Genomic DNA, 18924 nt, shown 5'->3' on the forward strand with positions numbered 1-18924 from the left:
TGATAGGAATAGCATGGCCCATCCTCAGGCTCAGTTGTATTATATCTATAACCCTCACCTTTAGGGAGGTCTGCTCAGGGAACAGGGGATTTTTTAGCTGCCAATCTTTGTGGTTATGGGGGTCTTAGGTCCCCTAGGTACAATGGGGATTTTATGGGGGGGGTTACGTTGTAAGCTGTCATGAGTCTTTGGAAAGCAGCGGGATACAAGCCTAATTATAAAATAAAAATAAATTAATGTGTTCATGATGTGCTATTAACTCTCTTCAAATATACTGTTCTAGAGAGAGGAGATATAAATTGATATATAATATAGGCTGGTATAAACAAATTCTCACACTAAACATGGATAATCACTTTATTAAAGTTTTTAATTGACATGTCCAAAATAAGTATTTGCCTAGTTAGCAAATGAAATTTGACTGTGTTCCATGTTATGCTTCCTGGATCTTATACTTAACTTGGCATTAAAATTAAAACATATCACGAGTATATCTATATTTATGTACATAAAGTCTATGTTCATTAGTCTCAGTATCGAAAGTCAGTATCTGCATCCAGAAGATTAATGTAACCCCTTATTCAGACCCAATGAAACTGTCTTTGATGGCTGACATTGATGACGTTTTTTTAAAAAAGCAGAAATGTAGTTTACAATGTAATACCCTATTTCCTAGTTTGGAAAAAAAAACCATAAAAATTCCAGGGCATGGGTTGTATTATATAACCGAGAAATGGTCTAGTTTGGGGGATAAACAAGTCCCAAGCCTGTGCACCTGAAAAAGGCAATGATTCATGAGAAAACCAAGAAGTTTATTAATGTTGCATGGCTGCCAAGGCAATTGCCTTGAAAGGGCTCATACTGATCATAACAGGGAAAACTGAGAGATAGGGGCATTATTGAGTCCCGGACACCAAGTATGGACTGATATTTGAAAGGAGTTGATGATTTGTGCCTATGTTGCAAGAAGATCACTGACGAGGTAAAGCTAACCTTGATGGAACAAAGCTCTTATTCAGTATCAAGTGTGTGCATCTCCACTTGGCTAGGTGTATTAAATTAATGCACTGCAGAAAGCAAGTCTCTTGTCCTCCTTGTCTTCTGATACCACTATTGACATCATGTAATATCTTTGAATTATGAAAACAAATATAGGAGGGTAGTTTCTCCAAAGTATCTTTCACTTTCTCCCTTTGTCTAATGAATGGAAGATGCTCTAGCTGGACTACGTTAACCCAGCACCTCCATACATCCTTTGGAATTCAGCCAGAAATTACATATGGTAGATTTCTGCTTTTTATTTATGGATACACCATATTCCAGTGCCAGAATGGACAATTCTTGCTTCTTCTTGCTATATGCCAAGACCTCCTAGAATATGACCCTTGATACCAGGCAAGTGTCATTATGGAGGATTCAGCTCTTTCCAAAAACCACAGGAGGGTTCACACCTCCCCAAAATGGTTTAGGTGCACAAATATTATATAGCATAAAATCAATATGTGAAGAGCCAACATCTTTAGCTCTCCAGATTGAATGATATTGTCATAAAGGTATCCCAAATGAGAACTTAATTAGCAAATGCAGCTAAAAGGTCAGCTGGAAAATTGCATGCTGCTTCAGCATTTTGGGAACAAAACAGTAAGACATACGATAATGAGGTACAATGAGAATAGCAGTGTGACTCTGCAAATGGATTTCCACATAAATTATTGGCTTCAGCATCACAGAATATAATGGGGGGGGGGAAGAGGAGGAAGAAAGGCAAAGAATATAGAACATGGAAACAGAGGGACACAGGCAGTTAAGCAACAGCTTTAGAGAAGGCTACAATTAACTACTGTTGGCAGTCCCCCCCCCCCACTAGAGAGGTTTGATCTTCCTAGGCCAAAGGTTGTGCCTTTTCCACCATGATGGCCGTCCTATGGGATGGACAACCAAAGATATTTAGAAAAATTTACAAAACTATTTTTAATATAGTTTTAACTTTTTTGTTAGGTGTTCAGATTTTTAAAATTTTAGGTGTAAAGTTTATTTTCCCCATTGTGTTCCTTTGGAGGGAAGTTGGGATTTAGATATTTTCAGTAAATGAATATTTAGACACAACTCTAGTTCTCCCAGCAGTTTACAAATAATGTGAAAATATAACATTTGTTTGATTTGATTTATATTCAAATGTTTAGACTGTCCCTCCCGGAGTCAAATGTCTTGTGGCGATTTACATAAAATCTAAAATCCCATAAAACAATAAAATAATGCCCAATACAACAATAATAGCAATGAAGAAGCCATTAATGATGATAGCGTATTTTTCATAAATATCATTAAAACCACGTGACATTTGTACCTGACAAACAATGAAATATAGCCGGACCAATAATTTATGAATGTTTTTCATAAACCTATGTGGATGATTGTGGAGGGGGTGGATGGATTTTCTTTCTGGCATCTGGAAGTTTTAAGGATTGGGGATTTTATTTGGTTTTATGTAATCTGCCTTGAGTCCTACCAAGGAGGAAGGCAGACTATAAGTGTAATAAATAAATAAAGCAAAACATAGCAGTATGGGCAATAAAATATCAGTTGGAGTGCACTTGCCCATAATGACACAAATTGTTCCAGCTGACACCAAAGATTCATCCTCAAATGGATGTATGTGGAGAGGAATTTCATAAGCAGAGAACCACCCGCATTTATCTTATATGTCTCTTGAATAATTTTCTCCCCTCATGAGCCATGTTTTTGTAGGGCTTTGCAAAGGATATATCATAGGTAAGCTTTGACAACTTTTGACATTTATTGAAATGCAATATACACTAAAAGTTTTGCTTACTGGCACGCCCAGGGAACTGATGGTGCTGGTGAACAAAACTCTTACCGGGCTGTACCCCAGTGAATCTCTTGGCTCCCACACAGGAGACCCAAGAGACTCCCTCTCGAAGCATTCCATCTGTTTACCATCCAGGGAGTTAGGGAGTAACTTGCTCTACTCCCAACAGTCGCTTAGCTTGTTTGTAGCTTGAGTGAGTTGGAGGGCAATTTGCAGCTGGAAATATTTTAGAAGGTTTGAAGCTATGCTGGGAGAAAAAGGCTATTGGTCTGTGCTGTTGTTAATAGCAAGTTTTAGAAGAACTGAAATAAATGTGCTGCTTACTTTCCTATCAAGCCTAAACTTAAGTTGCTGCTGTAACAACATAAAACACAACGTGTATAATGTAGTGTCCCCCCAAATTCAGGCCAGCTATTCTTTCTCAGCCTCACCTACTTCACAGGTTTATTGTGACAATCAAACTGAGGAAGAGAGAATCATTCGTGCTTTCCACAAGGCCCTCAAAGAAGAATAAAAATGGACAGAAATAGGCAGAAAGTGTTGGAATGAAAAAAAGAGAGTAGCAAAGCTCGGCACTCCTCCTTTTGAGTAATCAATTTCTGACTTTCTGAAACTCCTCCTCATATATGAACAGTGGATAGATTCCACATCTCACTCACACAGAAAAATAGGCATCAGTTTGCTGTGGTCTCCTCAGATAAAAGTAGAAAGGACTGGAAAAGCAAGGTGTGAAGTAATGGGACCTGGATAGTCTTTGTTCCTCCTTTCATTCTAGGGAGGAAAAATGAAGGAACCCAACAAAAAGCCTAGTCAAACCACAGTGGTATCTTGTGTAGTGAATTTAGGAACTTAGGGGAATTTAGAGTCCATGAGTGTCAAGAGGCAGGGGGAGAGGTACTTGGTTTCTACTTCAGCACTGATAAGTAGCCCCTGGCATAGTCAAAGATGCCATTACCTGTCCCCATGCAACAGAAGGTATGTCTCTACATCGTGGCAACATAGCGGCATTAATGCTTTGCCACTACTTCCTAATGAGCATTTGCATTTGCCTTTGGCCACATACAATGAATGCTGCTTCTACTTCTGATATTACTTCAGTTGCTGCTATTACTGGGTGCCAGTGGGGTTCAGCAGTTGAAGCTGGTAGTCTTCCAGGAAACTGTCACAGAAAATGTCACTGAGGGAGCTTTAAACTATCACTAGAAGTGCCAACCATGTAATTCAAACATCACTTATGTCTGGAGTAAGATCCTCTCTCATTTTGTTATTTTTATGTTTGTTTTTTTAAAGTGGCTTCTTGTAGCTGTGATAGATTTTTATGAATGGGAAGAGGAGTGGCATTTTTGCTGATTCTCCCTCCTGTCTCATGCAGTTTCTGGCAGTCCCGTGTTGCCTAGGGGCAGCAGATTGAAGACAATGTTGAGCTACAGTAGAAGATGGAAGGTGAGAAATTCTGCTATCAGAAATGCTTCCATTAACAGAATATTGTTGCTTCTTCTCTTTCATGCCCCTCAACACTTGTTCCACAATGACATCCCTAAATTCTCATAAATTTACTATTTCACATAATTTGATAGCAAATAATCCTGCTCTAACCTAGGTGTAAACTGCATGGAGCTTTTATTCCAACCCCAGATCGATTCAGTCCCTGCCCTCTACACAGAATGCTATTTCCATTTGGATTTTGGGCAATTTAAATTTTCCTTCTGCAGCAAGGATTGATCCGGAGTGACCCTACCTTTATTGTGCGATATCTCAGAGTGCTTTTAATCCTCAATATCCCTTTGGGAAAGAAAGCTCCATGGTAGAGAACCTCTGATAGGCTACACCTGGTCATGTGACACGCTTGCCTTAAAGGAGAAACCCCTAATTTCTCTCAATTTCTGTTGGTCCTGGATTTTTCCTCCCTCCTCTGCCTTTTTTGATCCTCTCCCCCTCCCCTCCAAGAAAAGAAAGAGGCTCCCTGCCTGGGTCCTCCCCCCCTCCCTTCAAGAAAAGAAAGAAAGAGGCTTGGCTCCCCCCCCCCACCTTCTGAACTACCTTAACCACGTGCAGAAGACTTTCCTGTTTCAGTGGGGAGGGTGGGGGGAGAGGAAGACCCGAGTTCAAAGTGATCTGAATTCAACAGGACTGACAATGGAATAAAGAAAGTAAGTGCAGACTCTGCCCTACTCTCACCAGTTCTTTGTTCAACTGTCCCTTCTTTTTGTTTTTTGTCCTCTCTTCTCGGGACTGAAAGTTCTCTGGATGAAGTCAATGTATGTCTGTAACATTCTTTTCTTTTGGAATTGTATGCATGTTAAGTGCCATCAAATCATGTCCAAGTCATGAATTGACTGGCAGGTGGGCATATTAGCAAGCAAGACACAACTCCAGTTGGCATTAACAAGGCCGCAGCTTTACTGTAACAACCTCCAGCCGGAGGGTTGGCATGGCATGAGAGTAAGAGCCCCCATCAGCCATCCAGCTGCTCCTGTTTGGCTCTGAGGGCAACCTGGAGCCTGTTTCCTCCCAGCTGGGAGGACAGGTCCTTGTCCCCAGGGTCCATATCCCTGGGAGTCAGCTTAGCGGGTGACTGTTGGGTGCCCACCTCATTCGTTCACCCAGCTGCCTGGCTCAGAGCAGCCTACCCAACCTACCCAGCCAGGTAGGCTGTGCTCATGCAAGCCAGTCTCTTATGGGGACCCCCTCCAAGGCTGCAGTATGCAAACCGGAGCCCTGATGGACCCCGGGCACTACCTCGTGCCTCCTTTAAACCACTGTGATGGAACAAGTAAAACCATGTAACCAGATAACAAAGGCGGGAGGGTGGGAAGCTGTCCCAGTGGCAGCTGGTGGCGGAAAGGCTGGGCCCACACATGTGGCACCTTAAATAGGCACCATGAGGCCATCCCTACTGCCGCCAACATGCAGTATTCCTCTTTTTCTGCTGCTGTCAACTTTTCCTAGCAGTTTTGTCCCCCCCCCTTCCCACTCCAGTGACTCTGGTCATCTCATAATGTGATCAAAATACAATAGCTCCAGCTTAGTCATTTTAGATTCTATGAAGAGCTTAGGCTTGATTTGTTCTAGAACCCAGTTATTTGTCTTTCTGTTGGTCCACAGTATCTGTAAAATTCTCCTATTTTCCACATTTCAAAGGAATCAACTTTCTTTCTGTTAGCTTTTTTCATTGTCCAACTTTCACAGCTTTACATAGTAATGGAGAATACTATGATATCAATTATTATGTTCTTGGTCGCCAGTGACACATCCTTCCACTTAAGAATCTTTTCTAGCTCCTCCATGGCTGTCCTTCCCAGTATCAATCTCCTTATGATTTCGTGGTTGCAGTCTCCCTTTTGATTGATGTTTAAAAAAAAAAATAACCCCATTAAACTGAAGGTTGAGGGCTTGTGCAGCTAGCTGTTCACACAGAGAATATGACATGAAGGTTATCCTTCAAAAAATGCAATTTTAAGACTTTTTCTTTTAAAAAATTCTAGTTTCATAAAATTTTGTGGATGTAAGAAACTTGACAAATAAATGGATTTGTTTGTGAATATGCGCACAACTGTCCAAAGGTATCATAAATCTGGCTTATGTTGCTCTGCTACATTCTGGCTACAGTCCTGTAATGACTGCCTTTCAGCATTTTGAGTCTTAGATTGCTCAGGGAAAAAGAAAGTCATTCAGCACAAAGAAAGATTGGGCCTTGGCATGCTGAAGATAACCGCTTAATGTCTGAGCTTCTTACAGTTACCTCCATTGCTAGGGCAACAGGGACATTCTTACAGGGGAGAAGATACAATATTTGGCTGAGTGCCTCAGTTCTCATTGTGGCAGCTGGCCTAAGAGAATTAAAATTTGACTTCATTGCTTCAGCCTCAGTCATAGCTAAAAATATAAAATAAGTCCAGTACATTGTTTCCAAATAAAAGGAGTTCCAATAAACTAAGGAATGGCTTACATGATGATCAATTTCCGAATGACTGTATTAAGCTGTGGAATTCTTTTCCATTCAGAAGGTTCCCAGTGGGCAGCAAATGCCCTTTGAATTCCATGGTTCTCACGTAAACCTAGGCTTCATAAGTCATTTTCACACAAATTGTCTGGATATTTAGATGAAATCCAAAAAGCAGCTTACACTTCAAAGTGTAGGGAAACTGTCTTAAGCTTTGGGGAAAAATACCCAAATCTCTTATCTTTTCATATTTGTCATTTACTATAATCCTTGCAGTGTAGCCTCAACAATAATAGAGGGGAAAATGCAAGATTGGCTCAACAGAATAACAAAAGCATTAGATGTAAATGCTGGTTAGGAGGCAATTATGGGGCTTTTAAGCTTCAGGAGTGATAAATGCTCAGGCAAATTAAAATGTACAGGAATTTCCTATGGGAATGGATTGCCTTTGGAAAAAGGACTTTCGGTGGGGCATTGACCGGCACTGTTTCATCTCTAGACTTTCATTGGGTTCTCCAGATACAAGGTAACAGAGTCTTCTTACCCAGTGCCTGATTTTTCTATTACAATAGTCTCTGGCTTTTCTATAATACTGCAAACAGTTTTGCTTTAACTGACATGCTTAATTTTTTAAAAAAAATCACACACACACACACAAAATGCTGAGATGTTTAATATATTATTATAAGGTTTGTTGCAAATATTTGAAATGAGGTATTTGTCCTATATCTCAGCCTTCCATTTTGTATTGTATGCTACATCTTTAAGGACAAGAATTATGATATGGAACAGTTATAACTACAGCAATGCTACAGCGATAAGTACTTAGGAAAGGCTTCAAGGATTTATAAGACAGCAGCAAATATTTCTTTTCAAGTGATGATGGAGACAGGATGTGGTGATGGCATGAGAAGGAGATCAGCTGTATGCAGGAATGGATTCTGAAGAAATATCAAATATTTCTCTTGGACAAGTTGAAGAAATGTTCATGCTCTGAAGCAGACTAATTGCCATATTAGGAAAGCTTTCCCCTTGATCAAGGTTGCTGAGATTCAGTTCTTACTTTGTTCTCATGCACTGCACAGCGGTGCATTCATGAGTTCTTTGACAGGGATTCTTAACATAGCCTTTGTCCGCTGGCATAAACCTCTTGGGCATACCCAGATTCTGCTTAAGCAACTTAGCATTTGAAACTAAGCGAACTTGTCTGCTAAAGGTTTGGAGGAGATGATACTATATTGGTGTCACTGTTGAACCAAATCACCTTCAAGAATCTCTTGTTTCAAACAAGTATGCTGTGGATCAGGAATGATATATGCTGTTCTTGTTAGATGCAAAGTCATGTCCAACCCATTGTGACTCCATGGACAATGATCTTCCAGGCATTCCTGACCTCGGAGTCTATTTAAGTTTGCACTGACTGTTTCAGTGACTCCATCCAGCCACCTCATTCTCTGTCATCCCCTTCTTCTTTTGTCCTCAATCGCTTCCAGCATTAGACTCTTCTCCAGGGAGTCCTTCCTTCTCATGTGGTGGCCAAAGTATTTGAGTTTCGTCTTCAGGATTTGGCCTTCTAAAGAGCAGTCAGGACTGATCTCCTCTAGGACTGACCGGTTTGTTCGCCTTGCAGTCCAAGGGACTCATAGGAGTCTTCTCCAGCACTAGAGCTCAAAAGCCTCAATTCTTTGACGCTCAGCCTTCCTTATGGTCCAACTTTCACAGTCATACATTGCAATTGGGAAGACCATAGCCTTGACTAGACGCACTTTTGTTGGCAGGGTGATGTCTCTGCTTTTTAGGATGCTGTCTAGATTTGCCATAGCTTTCCTCCCCAGGAGCAAATGTCTTTTAATTTCCTTGCTGCAGTCCCCATCTGCAGTGATCTTGGAGCCCAGGAAAATAAAATCTGTTACTTTTATATATGCTAGCAATGGACAACTCCTTCTGTTTGGTGTGTAGAGTACAGGGACAGTTTCCTGGATCAACCGGCCTTTGGGGTATTTTCCCCCTGAGCTTTTGTTTAGGACAAAAAAAGAGGAAGAAGGCACAATTTCAAGGCCAATAAAAATGTGCCGAGAAATGCAAGTGCTTTTCAACAATAATGAAAAAGAAACACAAAGTTAAAGAACTAGTTTGGCTCAGCCCCTGGCTAGGCTGCCTGGGACTAGAACTAATGGAGGGGAGAATGCAAGGGTCAAAGGATATTAAGAAGGAGGGGGGCGGAGAAACAGAGAGAAGAGGAAGAAAATTTATGAGGAAAAGAACCAAATAGTTGTATATGAGGAAATAGAGGACTAAAATGGAGGACGAGGAAGAAACGCGGATGGGAAGTAGAACAAATAAAATAAAATAAAAATAAAAATACAAAGATTATATGTAGATTAGGCCTTTCTTATCTTGACCCTGATTGCAAACTTCAAGCAACTCCCAAACATATCTCAAATTTGCCATTAAAGCACTCCAAACTCTCTCCAAAGAAACCCCTCCTTAGTTTTTTGTTCTCCCACGACCTCTGTCTTCAGTCTAATTCAGCATATATCCAGTAGTAGTAGGATGTTCTGAACTTCGGTGACATTACTTTCACTATGATTATTCAGACCCTTTGGTAACTTTGGAAAAGGCAAAATTCTTTTTGGGTATAGATACCTTAACTGCACAGTTTTTAAAGAGCACAAGGAGGAAAAACTGGCTTGCAGAAATTTCTCCAGTGCAAATTTAAAAGCTCCTGGTAGTTGGCTTCAGGTAAGATGAACCACTTTGGCCAGGAAATTACAGTCCAGAGATCAGGAGATTACAGACTAGATGTCGACTATGATTTTACATCCACACTGAAGCACATGGAATGCAGGATGGAATTTGTTGATTGGTTGGAATTTGCCAATAGGCCAATAATTGGCTACCCCTTCTACATGTTTGTTACCCAGATCAATATACATCTGTAGTGGCTGCAACATGCAAAGACATCACCTTGCTGTCACAGAATAAAGGTAAAGGTAAAGGTATCCTCTGTGCAAGCACCGAGTCATGTCTGACCCTTGGGGTGACGCCCTCCAGCGTTTTCATGGCAGACTCAATACGGGGTGGTTTGCCAGTGCCTTCCCCAGTCATGACCGTTTACCCCCCAGCAAGCTGGGTACTCATTTTACCGACCTCGGAAGGATGGAAGGCTGAGTCAACCTTGAGCCAGCTGCTGGGATTGAACTCCCAGCCTTATGGGCAAAGCTTTCAGACAGCTGCCTTACCACTCTGCGCCAAACATGAGTATTTTTGGTACCTCAATACTTGGACAGTTAGCCTGGGTATACCAAGGTCCAGATTCAGATCAACATTCAGAAATATGAGGGGGGAAAGTCTTTTAACAAACAGGGATGGTATTTTATAAACAAAACAAGAGATCAAATTAATCGATGTAATGGGGAACCAATAGCAATGAACATTACAGGATGGGAAATCAATGCAGTGAATCATACACACACAAAACCTTTCCCTAGAAAACCTCCCTGCCTAGAATAGAATCACAGAATCATAGAATCATAGAATCATAGAGTTGGAAGGGGCCATACAGGCCATCTATTCCAACCCCCTGTTCAACGCAGGATTAGCCCTAAGCATCCTAAAGCATCCAAGAAAAGTGTGTATCCAACCTTTGCTTGAAGACTTCCAGTGAGGGGGAGCTCACCACCTCCTTAGGCAGCCTATTCCACTGCTGAACTACTCTGACTGTGAAAAACTTTTTCCTGATATCTAGCCTATATCGTTGTACTTGAAGTTTAAACCCATTACTGCATGTCCTAAGTCAATGGCACAACTGCTATATGGTGCGCAGCTAGGTCCTTATTCCAACTTTGCATTATTGGAATCTGTACAATCCAAATTCCTAAGATCAGCCATCCAAGTCCCGAGATGTGTCTCCAGTGCCGCCTTGCGACTTGAGACTGGCCTTATGAAGGTGGAGGCAAGAGTATGGTTAAACATTCTCAATTACTGGCTTAAAATCTCTTTTTTCCCCTGTGGATTAGCTTCCTTGATAATGAAGGATGACTTCCAGTCTTCATGGAAACAATCAGTGAGGGGGAAAATCGCAGCTTTGGGATTTTCTCCAGAATTTCTGGTTCGGATGGCCTATGACCAAGCTAAAGAGGTTATCAAACAGCGAGTAGTGGATATAGAACGCCAACATGATCTAGCGAATACCTCTGCCTTCATTGTTAGTGAAGGCTACAGGTATGTCACAGCTCCCTTGACTTATTTAAAGAATCTTGAGGTGCCTAGCCACCGGAGGGCCTTCACTTTAGCTCGTTGCAATGCCCTTCCCTCAGCTGTACTTGAAGGGAGATACAAGAAAATCCCCTATGGTGAAAGGAAGTGCCCCTGTGGCTCTGGTCAGATAGAAACATTGGAACATATCCTTTTGTATTGTCAGTTTTATGATGACATACGTTCCATATTTATCACACCATGGCTACATAGAGTCTCAGGGTGCTCAGGACAATTTTATATCTCCCTGCTGCTCACAGACACAAATTGTTCCATCACATATAGTGTCGCCAGGTTTTGTGCTGCAGCCATGAAAAGGCGGTGGAAGTTGACTAAAACTTAACAGACCCTGAGAGCATTTAGAACAAATTCCTATATTTCCATTTAATTCTAATTTATATTTTAGCAGACTCATAGTCTAAGTGTTTAACATAATGCTATTTTAGGAGTAAAACTGTGTTTTAGCCATATTATTTATGTAATTGTGAAATTGTTTTGATTTTGCTGGTCTATGACCGTAATAAAGAATACTACTACTACTGCATGTCCTCTCCTCTGCAGCCAACAGAAACAGCATCCTGCCCTCCTCCAAGTGACAACCTTTCAAATACTTAAAGAGGGCTATCATGTCCCCTCTCAACCTCCTTTTCTCCAGGCTGAACATTCCCAAGTCCCTCAACCTATCTTCATAGGGCTTGGTCCCTTGGCCCCAGATCATCTTCGTCGCTCTCTTCTGTACCCTTTCAATTTTATCGACGTCCTTCTTGAAGTGAGGCCTCCAGAACTGCACACAGTACTCCAGGTGTGGTCTGACCAGTGCCGTATACAATGGAACTATGACATCTTGTGATTTTGATATGATGCCCCTGTTGATACAGCCCAAAATGGCATTTGCCTTTTTTACCGCTGCATCACACTGCCTGCTCAGGTTTAGTTTACAATCCACAAGTACCCCAAGGTCTCGTTCACACACAGTGTTACCTAGAAGCGTATCCCCCATCCAGTAGGCATGTTTTTCATTTTTCTGACCCAGATGCAGAACTTTACACTTATCTTTATTAAATTGCATCTTGTTCTCATTTGCCCATTTTCCCATTGTGTTCAGATCTCGTTGAACTCTGTCTCTATCTTCCGGAGTATTTGCCAGTCCTCCCAATTTGGTGTCATCTGCAAACTTGATGAGTAGTCCCTCCACCCCCTCATCTAGATCATTAATAAATATGTTAAAAAGTAATATAAGCCTGTTCCTGAATAGCAGTGTGTGTATGTGTGTGTTTGTGTGGGGAGGGGTATCTTCAGCCACAAAGAAGCTGTGTCAACAGGTGAAACTGGCTAGCTAGGAAAGGGAAGCACAGTGCAAGGTCCTGGTGCAAAGAGCAGAGATTGAAAAAAAAAGTTGAGTATGAAGAGGGAATTTTTAAAATATTTTTACCTGGGAATAGAACATAAGAATTGCCCTGCTAGATCAGACCAGTTGTATGTCAAATCCAGCATCCTGTCTCACAGGGGCCAACCAGTTCCCCTGAGGGCCAACAACATGGCATGGAGGCTGAGACCTCACCGAATGTTGCCTCCTGGCACTGCCATTCAGAGGTTTAGGGCCTCTGAAGATGGAGGTTACCCTCAGTCGCCATCCTCCATGAATGTATGTAACCCCCTTTGAAAGCTATTTGTTCCTGTGGCCATCACTACATCCTTTGGCACTGAATTTCACATTTTAATGTCCGTGAGGAGGGGAATGCCATTTGAATTACAGAATCATAGTGTTGGGAGAGACATACAGGCCCTCTAGTCCAGCTCCCTGCTCAATGCAGGATCAACCTAAAGCTTCCAGGATATATATCTGTCCAGCTGCTGCTTGAAGACTGCCAGTGAGGGGGAGCTTACCACCTCCTAAGGCACCTGATTCTACTGCTGAACTACTCTGTGAATTTTTTTCCTGATATATAGCTGGTATCTGCTGCCAACAAGAGCCTTTCCCTGACCTCCTCTAAGTGACAACCTTTCAAATACTTAAAGACAGCAATCATCTCCCCTCTCAACCTCTTCTTCTCCAGGCTGCACATTCCCAGGTCCCTCAGCCTTTCCTCATAGGGCTTGGCCCCCAGGCCTAGATCATTAGCTTACAGTCCACAAGTATCCCAAGATCACTTTCACACGCACTGCTATCCAGAAGTGTACCTCCCACCCAACCTCCTCAAGGTTCTCATTTTTATGACCCAAATGTAGAGCTCTACACTTTTTATTGAATTGCATCTTTGTTCTCATTTGCCCACTTTTCCAGCATGTTCAGATCTCGTTGGGCTGATCCTGCGTTGAGCAGGGGGTTGGACTAGATTGCCTGTATGGCCCCTTCCAACTCTATGATTCCATTATTCTGTTATTCTGTGAATTTTATCTTCTGGGATGTTCGCTACTCCTCCCATTTTTGTATCATCTGCAAATTTAATGAGGAGTCCCTCTACCCCCTCATCCAGATAATTGATAAAAATGTTGAAGAAGTACCAGACCCATTACTGAGTCCTGTGGCATCCTGCTGCTCACCTCCCTGCAATCTGATGAAAACCACACACTCTTTGGGTGTGGTTTTCTAGCCAGTTCCCTGTCCATCTAACCATCTAACCAGTCTAGTCTCCATTGGAATTAGGTGTTTTAGGATGTACAAGCCTGAAAAGTGTCCTTTGCACTAAGCGTTTCAGAAAAGTTCCTTGGGAATAGCTAGAAGTTACGTATGTATCTGTTGCCAGAGACTTGTCATAATTGGAAAAGGACTAGAACCATGTTGTTTGTATTGGAAGGAGATCACTAGAATCATCCCATTGCCTATTATCCTGGAAATGTAGTCACATTATTTGGAAAGAAGTTTTGAGGTCCTTGGGGGAAGTGACTCTCGAATGAATTTCTCTTTGGTGGTTTTATTCATGACTGATAGAAGAACTGCCCTGCAATACTTGACATGACTCAGTGTCTTTAGATATTAGCTTAATTAAGGCTCTTCTATCATTTCTAGGCCCACACTCATGTGTACACATATGCAAAAGGGCATTCATACTATGCAGGAAGAAAGGGATCCCCTTGGAAGAGTGTCTTGGGGTTATCATGTTATTACTGTTGTCCCATCAGTATACTGGACCTGCAATGACAATGCTTCCAGTATTCAGAGGGTTCTACCTCCAGACATGAATGTTTCTTTTTGTCATTATGACTACTACCCACTGATGGCCCTATCCTCCATTAATGTGATCCCTTTTTAACATCACCCATGTTCGTGACCATCACTACATCTCTGGTAGTGAAAGTCATCATAGAATTATTCAGTGAGTAAAGAAGTCTTTCCTTTCCCCACCCCCACCCCACTATTGACTTGTGTAGTCAACCAGCAAAACAATGTCATAGGAAGCTAATTCCTAACAGAGAATTCTTGTTTCTTTTCTCTCTCCTTTCTTCAATCCCAAATATGTTAAGCTATGATGCTACTTAATCATCACAATAATGGGAATGTTTTTGGATCTTTCCACTCCCTTTCTTTACAATTCAAAAGATGGGTTTGGTTTCGGGCAGGGGAGTGAAAGATCCGGCATTTTTTCCTTCTTTTCATAATCCAGGGAACATCTCAGCAACAGACCACAGAGAGGTGCTGCAGACCTACTATAGTGGCCTGGAGCGGCTTCGTCGAGACCAGATGGAGCTTCTCTAAGCGCTTCTCGAGTCAGGATTCCTGCTGACTTTTGTACACTTTCTTTTATTTTCCTAATATCTCTCCTAGCACTCATCATGCCACAGCATGAGTCCAGCAGCCTGAGCTTAAAATAATGAGATTGGCAACTGACAGTAACAAGTCAGGGGAGATTTACTTTACACAATGCTTTCAGTAAGAAAATTTAAATAGCCATCATCTCTCTCTCTATCTCTCTCTCAAGTAAATAACACATTTGTTTGAATAAATGAGCATTCATAGAGCTACGGCTTTAATTCCAGCTTTCACAGGCTCCAACCATGCAAACAGGTATACGCAGATATGTTCCAATGTTAACACTTCCATTTATTGGATACAACACTTACATGTGGAGTTTAAATGCTGCTAAACCTCTTGTCTGTATCCCTTGTGTGATTTTAGGCACAATTATAGGTTAGATGTTCCCAAGGCTATTAGTAACTCATATCATGAACTTTCACTAATGCTAATGCAACACTATTGAGGAACCACTTGGGTTTGAGATAATGAAGATGATCTTTCCTACATTGTTGAAAAAAGCTGGCAGTCCAACCTTTGCATTGCTTTGATTTTACAAGGGACAGAGTATAATGTCTAGCTGGTTACTGCACAGATCTGCTACTAAAAGCCAGTCTGCTCAAGTGCTGGGCTGAAGAACACTGGAAGAATAGGGTACTAGAAGTAGAATATTAGGCTTTTAATGTTCTGCCTCTTGCCGGATGGACCTACTAGACTGCTACAGTCATTTTTTAAAGCTGTTCTTCAGGTTTACCAACCTTCTGAGATTAAGCAGGTAGTAACCCAGGAAAGGGTCTTCTTGGTTGTGCCACTCAAACTCTGGAACTGTCACCCCAGAGAGACCCATCTATCACCTTCTGTTGCCATACCCTTCCAGCTACTCTGTTTCATCCTTCAGAGATCCCTCCTTCTAGACGTTAGGTCTGTCAGCCGTGTTTGACATGGTTGACCACAAACTCTTGGCCAACAGCCTCACCGGGACGGGGATATGAGGGACATTCATTCCTGCAGAACCAGATACAGAGGGTTGCAGTGGGGGAGGAGATTTCTCACCCCTTTTAACTCCCTTGTGGAGTCCCTCAGGGAGTGGTACTCTCCCCTACACTTTTTAACAACTTTACGTGCCATCTGGCTCAGCTGGTGTGGAGTTTCAGGCTGGGTTGTCATCAATCTGCAGATGACACCCAGCTCTATCACCTTATGGATGGCCACTCATACTCCCCCTGGAATCATTTACCAGATGTTTGGAAGCCGTAGCTTGAGCAGAGTCATCTCACTCAACCCCTCCAAAACAGAGGCCCTATAGCTTGGGAGGAAGGGGGCAGGCCAAGAAGCATGTTTACCAGACTGGGACACAACTTAGCATTGCACCCCATGCCAGGAATTTGGGGGTGATTTTGATGTCTCCTGTTCTATTGAGGTGCAGATCACAAGTGTAGCCCACCAGGCGTTTTATCAGTTACACCAGGTAAGGCTGCTAGTGTCCTACCTGTCCCCAGAGCACCTGGCCATGTTGATCCATGTGACGGTCACTTCCAGAATTCACTTCTGTAACTTGCTCTATGCTGGCCTATCCTTACTATGCATGCCACCTTACTGTGCAGAATGGTGCTCTGTAGCAATTCCATTGACAAGAGCTGGCTATGACTAGTGTAGGTATAAGGGAAGGAATTCCTTTCTCCATTTTTTTGTTATAGCATTAATTCCATTCATTCACTCTTTTTTATTTTAAAAGAGGAATTTCTCCTTCATTCCAGTTTGTAGGACAGCAAGTGTGGTATGGTGGTTAAGAGTGGCAAACTGTAATCTGGAGCACCGAGTTTGATTCCCCAATCCTCCATATGCAATCAGTTGGGCTAGTCACAGTTCTCTTAGGGATGCTTTCATACAGCAGTTCTCTTAGAGCTGTTTCAGCCCCACCTAATCTCACAGGGTATCTGTTGTGGGAAGAAGACGACAAAGGAGTTTGTAAGCTTCTTACAAAGAAGAAGCCGCTTATAAACACTACCTTTGAAAAGCAGGGTTTAAAAAAACAGCTCTTCTTCTTCTAATTTCTCATACAGAAAACCCCAAATTCCCTTTTGTAACTTCAGCCCTTGCATTTATTTCATGTTACAGAACACAATGTGGAGCCCTGTCAAGAGGATGGGAAGGCTTGGGGCATTGCCGGCCTCTGAGCTTCTACAGAGATAAATTCTGCATAACCTCCCTTCCTGCCTCTCATCTCTTTGAATTATTCTTTGCTCAAAATAAAATTGAATAGAAGCTGACTACAAATGCCTAAAAGAAGAAGAAATGGATTGTTGGATTTCAGGGAGAAACTGAATAAAGAAACTGGGTAAAGAATTTCTCTTACTGCTGGCTACTACAGTTTGGGTTGCTGTAAGCTCTAAGGCTACAGACAGGGCAATGTGCCATTGAGGGTGGTGTGCAGCTAAGCTAGGCTGAGCCCTGACCCTCTGCTACACTTTGCTTATTTGTGTGTTAGTTGTGCAATGCTTGAAGATTGCATGACACATTGCAGGTGTTCCAGGCGCAGGGATCTCTTTCTGCTCTTGCCAGTGTTGCTAGCCAACTGCATCATATCATGACTTGATTGTGACAGCTGGTTGTAACTTCCAACTTGATTTCTGGTTTACTATTGAAGATGGATTTTTTTTATACCCATATTTGTTAGCCGCCACTCTCGGACCCAGTCGGCTCGTGGTGGTTTACATAAAAATCTAACGCCCCCCCCCACATAAAATGGTACACACAAGCACCACGATGGCCGCAAAATCATATATAAACACAAAAAGCCACTTTCTACTTAATCAGAATGCTGGTATACGAGATCAATACTGTCTATTCAGACTAGCAGCAGCTCTCCAGAGTCCCAGGTAGGGTTCTCAGCTCTCGGTTAGGAAATACCTGGAGATTTTGATGGTAAGCCTGGGAAGGGAGGGCCTCAGCAGGGCATAATGCCAGTGGAGTCCATGTTCTCCAGGGGAGATGATATTCACCTGGAAATCTGCAGGTACCACCTGGAGGCTGGCAACCACACGTAAAGGTTTTCATATCATTGTGTACCTGATACTTCTACCTGGAGATGTTTGGGATTGACCTTCTGCAAGCAAGGCAGAGGCTCTACCACTAAGCCATGACTTAGTGGTATTTATGTTTCCATTTTTAATGCCAAAAAGGTCCCAGTACTCATAGAGAAAACTGCACCAATTTCAACTAATCTCTCCCCCCCCCCCAACTTAGGGGAGCCTTGAAAAAGGTGCTGGTACAAATGAGTACCATCACAAATGTGAAGAGGTAAAACTACGCTGATGTGGAAGAATTAAGGGGGGGGGGGTATGATTAGGCAAGCCAGGCATTCGTTACGTACAGGCCTTTTCCAGAGACTGCAAAATGAATGCACAGCAGAGGTGGATCTAATTCACCAACTACTGAGCTACAGTGATTCTCCACTGAGGGGGCGGGAGTGGGGGGGAGAATGGTTTGTAGGAGGCAATTCACTACAGCTGCAAAATGGATGGCCGAAGACGTAGAGGAGCACCCATCTTTACCCGCGCTTTTAAGGCTTCTGCTATGGCATGTAATAAATACATTGTGTGGTGCTTTTAGTGTTCTGTAGTGTCAGCCTGGCTAGCCGTGCATTATCCTAACCATGTCTTATCACCTCCCCACTTCAGCTCTGCCTCATGCATGGGAGTCGAGCCAGCCCCCGCACTCCTGTTACACCGTCCGACTGCAGGGAAAGAGTCAGGCTGGTATGAGAAGTTATGGCTTGCCTGAGGTTTCACTGCAGAGCTGCCTCATCAGCATTCAGGGCCACTGTTGTAGCACAAAGAACAGAAGAGGGAAGGGGGGAGGCGGAAGAGACCCGAGGAAGCGCAAGAGAAGATAAAAGCACAGCAGAGAGCTTAAAAGAAAACTTTGCAGTCTGGACTATGGGCTTTTCCTTAATGGATCTTCATCCCAGCCAACACTGAGACTAGCAGGAGAGGCGCTCTACTAATAGATCCAAAATGTCATGTTGAAAATTGCACATCTTGACGATACGGGGTTTTAGAGCCAGCCAGCCAGCCAGCTAGTCAGTCAGTAACCAGGCAGCTCAGAGAGGTGTGCTGCAGAAGGAGAATGTGTGATGTATCATGTAGCAGCAATTACAGT

General features: G+C 42.5%; 1 long non-coding RNA gene across 1 annotated transcript in view; it reads left to right on the forward strand.

Moving 5' to 3' along the window:
- LOC143828811 (uncharacterized) overlaps nt 1-17038 on the forward strand; it is a 37406-nt gene extending 20368 nt beyond the window's left edge. Inside the window, exons 2-3 of the long non-coding RNA XR_013227895.1 lie at nt 4203-4273; nt 16882-17038. This is a non-coding gene — a long non-coding RNA (uncharacterized LOC143828811). The remainder of the gene's footprint in view (nt 1-4202; nt 4274-16881) is intronic.
- The last annotated feature ends 1886 nt before the right edge of the window (nt 17039-18924 follow it).

Source organism: Paroedura picta, chromosome 2, assembly GCF_049243985.1.
Source record: "Paroedura picta isolate Pp20150507F chromosome 2, Ppicta_v3.0, whole genome shotgun sequence".
Classification (NCBI taxonomy): Eukaryota; Metazoa; Chordata; class Lepidosauria; order Squamata; family Gekkonidae; genus Paroedura; species Paroedura picta.